This window comes from Chelonoidis abingdonii, chromosome 2 (assembly GCF_003597395.2).
Source record: "Chelonoidis abingdonii isolate Lonesome George chromosome 2, CheloAbing_2.0, whole genome shotgun sequence".
Classification (NCBI taxonomy): domain Eukaryota; kingdom Metazoa; phylum Chordata; order Testudines; family Testudinidae; genus Chelonoidis; species Chelonoidis abingdonii.
This window is the reverse complement of record NC_133770.1, coordinates 299,306,747-299,315,308: the sequence shown is the minus strand read 5'-3', so window position 1 is coordinate 299,315,308 and position 8,562 is coordinate 299,306,747. Positions and strand designations below refer to the sequence as shown.

Below are 8,562 nucleotides of genomic sequence, written 5' to 3'. Positions count from 1 at the left end.
AAACATTAACCCTTAGCTATCTATTTATGACACCCCGGCCCTAGCAGAACAGAGGCTGGTTCTCTCCAGTCACACATGGGGGAGAAGTCGGAACCTGCTAGCTTTAGATGTCTTCCCCAGCATTCAGTTTAATGAAGATAGCAATGTGTGCAGCAGGGGGTTGGCTGGAGGTGGGGGGTCGGCCAGTTGGATGTGTCTGTTCTCTGTGGAGTAGGGATGTCAGTAACATCTCTGTAAAAAACCCAGGAATCGTGTGGCCCCTTCTGTGGGGTTTGTAATGGCTCTGTGACATTCTTCTTAGGGAGCCTAGGACCGTAAGCCAGGCTGGTATCCTTCTGCCTCCGCAAGAGAGAGCGTGTGTGACAGCCCCTGCCACACCAGTCTGTCCACCTCTCCAGCAACCACCTGCAGTCTAAACCACGCCTGGCAGGTACCGTTCAGTGAACCGGAGTTCCCCAATACATCTCTTTGCAGCGTCCAGTCCCTTCCCCCGGCCGCTGGATGAAATGAAGTCCCCTATCTCCAAGGCAACAGCACACACACATACTAGCCTTTAATACACAGGCACTGAGGTGGTTTACTAATAAAGAACCATGATTGATGTGATGCTGAGCGAGAGAAAGAGAGACAGGCCTGGTTACAAACCAAACCAAACAACCTGCTTTCTAGGCACTAAAATTTAACTTTAGAAAGTTGCAATCTTTGCCTAAACCAATTTGTCACATACTCAAGCTACCAGCGTCTCCTGCCCCATGGGCCAGAGCAGTGGTCTCCAACCTTTTTACACTCGATTGCTTTTTGAATTTAAGGGCATCCCAGGATCCACCCTGCCCCTTCCCCAAAGCCCTGCCCCTCTCTATCCCCCCCCCCCATCGCTTGCTCTCTTTCACTGGGTTGGGGTTTGGGAGGGGATATGGGCTCTGGCCTGGGGCTAAGGGGTTCACAGTGTGGGAGGGGGCTCTGGGCTGAGCCTGGGGCAGGGGATGGGGGTGCAGAAGAAGGTATGGGTGCTGGCTATGGGAGGGGAGGTCAGTGCTGGGGCAGGAGGTTGGGGTGCTGGCTCCAGAAGGGGGATGGGGGTTAGGGTGCAACCTGCTGGGCAGCATTTACATCCGGTGGCTCCTGGTTGGTGGTGCAGCGTGGCTGCTGCTAAGACAGGCTCCCTGCCTACCCCAGCCCCACGCCACTCCTGGAAGGGACCAACATGCCCCTGCGGCCCTGGGCGGGGGGGGGGGGCATGTGGCTTGCCACTTTCTGCAAGCACCTCCCCTGCAGTTCTGGCTGCTTCTGGGCACAGTGTGGGGCCAGGGTAGGCAGGGAGACTGTGTTAGCAGTAGCCACACTGCACCACCGGAGATGGCCATCCTCTAAGATCGACCACCACTGGGCTGGAGGGTCCAACATTCACAGAAGCAGAGGGTGCCGACCCCTGCATCCCTGAGGGTATGTCTACACTTGGCATATGAAGCTTGGGCTAAGAGGCTGTTTAAGTGTGGTTGTAGATGTTGGAGCTGGAGCCTGAGCTGTAGGACCCTCCTGGCTTGCATGGCCCCAGCCGGAGCCTGAACATCTACACTGCAATTAAACAGCCCCTTAGCCTGTTGAATGACCATATAGATATGCCCTGAGTGCTGGATAACAAAGGGTTTTCTCTGCCCTTATAGTCTGGTAGCCCTTTGAAATGTAGTCGTTTGACGTGTATCCCCAGATAAAGTTAGTCTCCCCTGCTGGTGTGCAGAGGCCATGCTGCCTTCCTCAGCCTCTTGTGAAGTAGCTCTTTCGGTTGGTTTGATCGTGGGGTTTCCTGTAGATGTACTTTCCTTGTCTCTGGCTTATGATCTTGACCCTGGCAGACTGGTACATCCACATTCCCCTATCTAGGACAAACCTCTTTATTTGCTCTACTCAGATTGCTCGGTCTGACCCTGTGTTAGGAACCTGTTTCCAGCACACGTACCTACCTCTTTACACATGGGTGCTGGAACTAGGGGTGCTGGGGCCACAGCTTGAAGTGGTTTCCATCATATCCAGGGTTTACAGTTTGATTCAGTGGCCAGCATGTCACCACTTCTCATATGATACCTTACGAGGCACAGGTTGGCTAAGTATTCTGACAACCCTGTGTTGGGTGCACCCTTTGCCAGTTGGCTGTTCGGGTCACAGGTTCCTGTTTGACACTTCACTGTTTACAACCCACTCAGCCACTGGGAAATAAAATCTTCCTTATTGTGTTTTGCCGCCTCCTTTTCCATGTGGGGTGGAGGTGGCCATTGGGGATTCTATGCTTGGGGAACTGTTGTAGGTGCAAATGCACCTCACGTGGATGAGACTGGCAGTCCGTTGGGGCCATATGCGCACCCCAGACCACATGCTCTTGAATGAAGGCATAAAGGGCTGAACGGCCCCAACCTTCCCGCTGGTCTCTCTTATCACCCATGGCAGTGAGAGAGAACCTGGTGAGTGTCCGATCTGCTAGTACTTCTGCATAGCCATCAGCCTGCCCCCCCCGAAAGTGCCTCAGATACACAATGAGGCCCAACCTTTACCAGAGCAGGGTTCTGCCCTTCAGACACTGCATGGCATGGAAAGTATTCACCAAATGCCTGGTTGTGAATTTAAGGAGGTAGAAAATCCACATCTAGCTGACTTGCTGGTCAGAGGCAGGTCCCAGCAGGAGAACACAGCCTGTGTCCTCTCCCTCTTCTAAGCAGGACTCAGCATGAGCTGTGGCCCACTCACGATCTGCAGGAGCATACCTCCCAGAGGCTAGGTTCTAGCCTCTCCAATTGCAAACTCTCGAAAATTAAATCCAACAATGGTGTATACAAGTCTGGGACATAGGCTGCATGCTGGTGTGTACATATGTGTCAAGTATCAGAGGGGTGGCTGTGTTAGTCAGGATCTGTAAAGTGACAAAGAGTCCCGTGGCACCTTCTAGACCAATAGACGTATTGGAGCATAAGCTTTTGTGGGTGAATACCCACTTTGTCGGATCCAACAAAGTGGGTATTCACCCATGAAAGCTTATGCTCCAATACGTCTGTTAGTCTAGAAGGTGCCACAGGACTCTGTTGCTGTACATATGTGACACTGCTTGCCAGACTTCACATGTGGCTCTTACTGTGTGTTTCCCATGCACATGTCACACAAACAAGAGTGTCACAGGCCCACCTCAAACCCTGTGAAAGCTCATGCAGGAGCTAGACCCAGTGAATGTACAGAAAGGGAGGCTGTTCTCTTAGCTCCCATTCTGGGCTGACCCTTGTCACATATGCTGCAGGGACTGGTTGAGATGCCTGTCTAAACCATGCTGGGTTAGCATTTTAACTCGCAAAGCCCATCTTGTAGCAATATTGGTGTGTCACACAGTCGCAATTGAATTCTATCTTTATAGAATATCAGGATTGGAAGGGACCTTAGGAGGTATCTAGTCCAACCCCCTGCTCAAAGCAGGATCAATCCCCAGGCAGATTTTTGCCCCAAATTGCCCCCTTAAGGATTGAGCTCACAACCCTGGGTTTAGCAGGCCAGTGCTCAAACCACTGAGCTATCCCTCCCCCCACAACTGAGCAATTGCCCTGTCTTCCAGTCTTGAAGCCGCATTCAACGCTAGGGAAAAGAAGTTATGTACTTTGAATATGGTCAGTGTTTGCTCTGTTTCCTTAACTACACCACACCCTTCCTCAGGCTGTCTTCCTGCCTCTTTGTGGCCATTTCTGGCCAAGCCATCTCATCACAGAACCTCTCTAAGTCGATCTCACAGGGCATTTCCCCTGCTATCAGAGAGCTGCCAAGCCTCCCCCCGAGTGACAAGGTGTGCTCCACCAGCAGCATCATTTGCCTGCTTCAGGTAGGTGTGAGGCCTTGCTAGCTGCATGGTGGAGTACTTCACTGCCTGTTGGTCACTGTTATGCTGTAGATGTGGTAACCAGGTCAGATGCCAAGGGCAGGAGAGTAGCACAGGCTGGGAGAGCAGTACTTCAATCCCTGTTTGACTGACAGCTGAAATGCCTCCTGCCCACCATCCAGAGAGGATGCTACTTTCCAGTTGCCTGGATCAGAATCCACACGGATGCATATGGCAACAGGGAACTGCTACTCGCCCCACAGCAACTGTCATTCTCTGAGATGGCATAATCCATGGGGATCCCCCAATCTGGCCTCCATTTGGAGACCTTGGCAACATGGGCTTTGAATTGTGAGGGAACTGAGGGAGGTCTGTCCACCCTGCCCTTTATGCCCTCTTGTGGGAGCATGAGGAGGCACAGTGGGCATGTGGCCTTGATGGACACCGCTGTCACACTCAGTGGTGGATTAGCCACTGAGACAACAGGGCAATTGGGGGGGCCCAGCCAATTGGGGGGGGTCCTGGAAAAATGGGTGTGCCCCGACCTGCTCCACCCACCTGCCTGGCACGCCTGTTGGGGAGCAGGGTCGGGGTGCTGGAGCTTGTCCCGCTCTGCCCACCCAGTACTCCTGTCAGGGAGCGAGGGAAGCCCCCGTGCCCCAACCCCGCTCCCCAGCAGGACTGGGGACAGGGAGGACAGAGGCAGAAGGGGTGAGGAGGGGCCCTCTGGCCCAGGGACCCACAAAAGCCCCGATCACAGTTCCAGGGTTAACTGCACCCCTGACCCTTTCATAGCTTCCTTGAAGGCCCCCTGCTCAGATCTCAGGCCTGCAGCCATCACCTTTCTCCGGGTGGGAAATCGTGCTCCTCTCTCTCCACACCAGGGCTTTAGGCTGTAATTTCCTCTTGGTACTCACTGTGATCAACTTAGTGAGGCTTAGTTCAGCACTTGCTGTCTTGTCTCTATGACCGGTGAGCCATTGCCTAGCCAGGCTTCATGAAGGAAAGGATTTATTCAGAACAAATACGTGAAGAGAAAACAGGTAATAAAACACTAAACAGCATCTACGCCTGCCTGTCCTAGTATGTCACCCATCTTCGGCAGGGGTCCGTCCCTCAGCCTTCCAGCAGGGTCTGACCCCTGGCTAAAAGTCTCATGTCAGTGCTTGGACCACGTGAGAATGACACCCCCCCGCCTCTCCCCCCAAAACTGCTATCATAGGTTGCCCACTTGATACAATTCTCCAAACTTAATCTGCTAGGCCTCTTGAACCCTGTTCCAACCAGCATATACTTCTCCCCCCACCCCCAGGCTGGCTTGGTGATCCATCTAGCCATCTGCAGTAAGTACTCTCTAGTGCTGTTACTTCCTGCTGCTTCATCCATCCCACCCACCCCCTCCAAGTCACTGCATTGCTTTGTCTCCTTTCAAGAAAGAAGTTAACCCTTTCTGACACATCAGGTAACACAAGACAAAAAGGGGAACTGAGTCACGCCTGTTCGTTCATGAAAAACGAATGAGATGTTTCTCAGTTCAGCACAACAGCTATTCAGAAACACTCCCGGCTGATGTGCATCGGGCTCATGCCTCTCCCCCCCCCCGCCCCCGCCCCCACACAATGGGAGCTGCAATGCCCATATCATCTCAATGAGCCACCGTTGCTGTAGGGTAAGTGACCATTCTTTTCCAGCCACTACCAGCTGAGGTTGTACTGGGACAGCTGAAAAAAATCCCACCCCTTCCTTCCCTCAAGCTGCCCTTTTGATGCACATGGCCTCAGGGCAGCAGGATGGGGTAGGTAAGTTGCGAGGGGGAGAAGAGTGAGGCAGCCCCCATTTGTAACCCTCCTCCCTGCTCTCTCCTGTTCACTGAGCCTATTGCTTACGCTCCTAATGGGAGGTCTCCTGCTTCACTCCCTGTAGTTATTTCCCTTTACTCTCCTGGACGCTGAGCCCTCCCGTGGAGTGGGCAGCTGAAGGATGTGGGACACTAACTCCTCTTTGCTTATCAAACCCTCTCTCAACAACTATTCCGATAAGTGACACCCTCTTTTGGGAGAGCCTGCGCTACCAGCCATTGCCCCTGCTCCAAGGAGCTATGAAAAGGACCTGTCCTCAATCGTGTGCAACATCGAACAGGTCTCTGCCTCTCCCGCCCCCACCCCGGCCCACACTATTCAGTTTGGAAGTTGGACTGAAACGAGTGACAATAAAAGGCCAAAGAGGTGGGTTTATTTGCAGCAGTTAGACAGACACAAACAGCACTCAGCAGCAATTTACAGTTTAGAAATTAATATTTTTCACAATAACGACCAGTAACATTATGTACATCAGACACCAACAACGAGCAACCAGGAAAGGTGGCACAGTCACTTCTCACAGAGTGAATGAATCACATGGAATAAATCAGATGTGCTGGAACTAGGGATGCGGCTTCACTCCATGGTGTGAAGTAGTTTCCATCGGGTGCAAGGGGTTACAGTTTGATTCAATGACTGTTAATACCCCCCCTATACAAATTGTTCCAGCACAGCTGGAATAAACTCTGAAAGGCCTGGAATGGGCACAGAAGTGTTAGAATCAATATCATCTGCTGCACAAGCTATGCTGAGTGGACACAATACAGAGAAGTCCCATAGTTCAACTTTGTTCCTGCCTTCAGGAATCTCTGGTGCTGGTCACCTCGCTCTCTCCTCCTGTCTCCATCTTACTGCTCCCCGGCTCTTTTCCCTCTGTGGGCAGGTTTCTCTCTCCTGCCTTTATCCCCTGGCAGACACTGATGGGAATGTCTCTCCCTTGTGCCGCTGGCAGGGCCAGACGTGGCACCTTGATGCAGAGCTGCCCATCCTGGGACAGGGAGCAGAGCACGGCCTCCACGTTCACGTCTTCCGGCAGGAGAGTTTCTCTGCGGATCTCTCTGTACTCGTGGGAGCAGACTCCAGCCTCTGACTCCCGACTCGTTGTTTTTCTCACGAGTGGACATTTGTAGATCTCTTCCGTAGTCGCTTCCTTCCCGTCCACGTCTCACAGGTTTCTCACCATCAGCTCAGCTGGGGAGAAGCCGCTCACTGTCCATGGAGAGTGGTACTCTCCTTCCCCTGCGCCTGGGACCGGGCTCCTTCCCAGCACCTCAGCCACGGACTGGCTGCCCCGCCTCGGGGTCTCCTCCCCTCGCCTCCCCGCAGAGAAGGGGATAAGCCAGAAGGAGGGAGTGTCTCATTGCTCCATCTCGTCCAGGTGCGTCTGCACTCCTCCACAGCTGGTCCAAGAGGCTGTGGGGACCCGGCCCCAGGAGGCTGGACACTGGGGCTCTGCTGCGAAGCCACACGGGGCCATAGTCACGGGACTGCCACACTCGAGAGCGGGAACATCCTGCGCGGGGCCGGAGTAGCTGGTCCGAGTTCAGCTGCTGAGACGCTGCTGCTGGAGCTGCTCTGCCTGGCTCCCTGCTGGGCGGCTGCTCACTGGCTGCGGGCAGCGCCAGCGCCGCCGTTTATACGGGGCTGGGGGCGGTCCGGGCACCTCGGGAACCTTCCCGCCTGCGGGCTGGGGGGGGCGGAGCTCTCGGCTGGGGGCTGTTGCTGGAGCCCCAATCCAGCTGGTCTCGGGGGGCGGGACTCAGCGCCGGGGCAGAGGCTGCAGCCCGGCTCTGCCCGAGAAGGAGGCTCCGAGCCCGTAGCGACAGACACCGCTGCCCCGGCCCAGCGCGCGGGCAGAGCTCCCACTCCCCCAGCCGCCCCAGCGAACGGGAATGTTTCTCCTCCCGGTCAGAGAGCCCCGCCCCTGAGGACCAGAGTCACCGTTTGGCATAAGTGCCTCCCCGCCTCGTGTTCCCTCCTGCACCGCAGGGGTCGGGATCTGCCGCTTGGTGGGCGGCCAGACTTGGAGGGTTTCTCAGGTGCCTGAAGCTCCTGCTGGTGCTGTGAATGGTGGGCGGGGGGCTAGAGACAGGTGTTCTCCTGCTGCTCAGCGCCCACCCATCTCCTGCTCAGCCAGAGCCTAGGAGGACCTGGGGGCGTGGGGCGGGGGGCAGAGACAGCTGCGGGTGTGCCACCTCTCCGACCGACAGATGGACGCGAGTCTCTGTTACTGTTTCTTACACGCGCGCTGTGGGTGTTTCGCCAATCTGACGTGTCTGCTCGCACATCGATCGCCCACCGCCCCCAGATATCGGCCGGGAACTGGCTCCCGTGTCCCCCCGCCCCCGGCCTGAGACACCCCCCACCCCCATCAGCGGGATCGGAAGGCTCCAGCAAAGCCCAGCCGGGAGCTCGCCAGCGTAGAACGTGCTGGGCCCCCTGCCCAGTAGCTCCAGGCCCCGCCCCAGCCGCCCCTAGCAGAACCCGCCCAGCCCCTCCCGAGCCAGGCCCGCCCCAGCCCGCAGAGCGGGAAGGTCCGAGGTGCCCGGACGCGCCCCAGCCCGGTATAAAAGGCGGCGCTGGCGCTGCCGCAGCCAGTGAGCAGCCGCCAACAGGAGCCAGGCAAGGCGCTTCCAGCAGCAGCGTTCTCAGCAGTCGCAACTCGGACCAGCTACTCGGCCCCGCGCAGGATGTTCCCGCTCGGTGTGGCGTCCGTGCTCTGGCCCCGTGTGGCTCGCAGAGAGCGCCACAGTGTCCAGCCTCCTGGGGCCGGGTCCCACAGCCTTCTTGGACCGCTGGTGGGGGCATGCAGACTCACCTGGACGGAAGGAGCAAAATAGACACTCCCTCTCTGGC

The 8,562-nt window shown here is 55.9% G+C and overlaps 1 pseudogene; it reads right to left on the bottom strand.

The window, feature by feature from the left end:
- Positions 1–6,063: 6,063 nt before the first annotated feature.
- LOC116825674 (uncharacterized) overlaps positions 6,064–8,562 on the bottom strand; it is an 8,184-nt pseudogene continuing 5,685 nt past the window's right edge.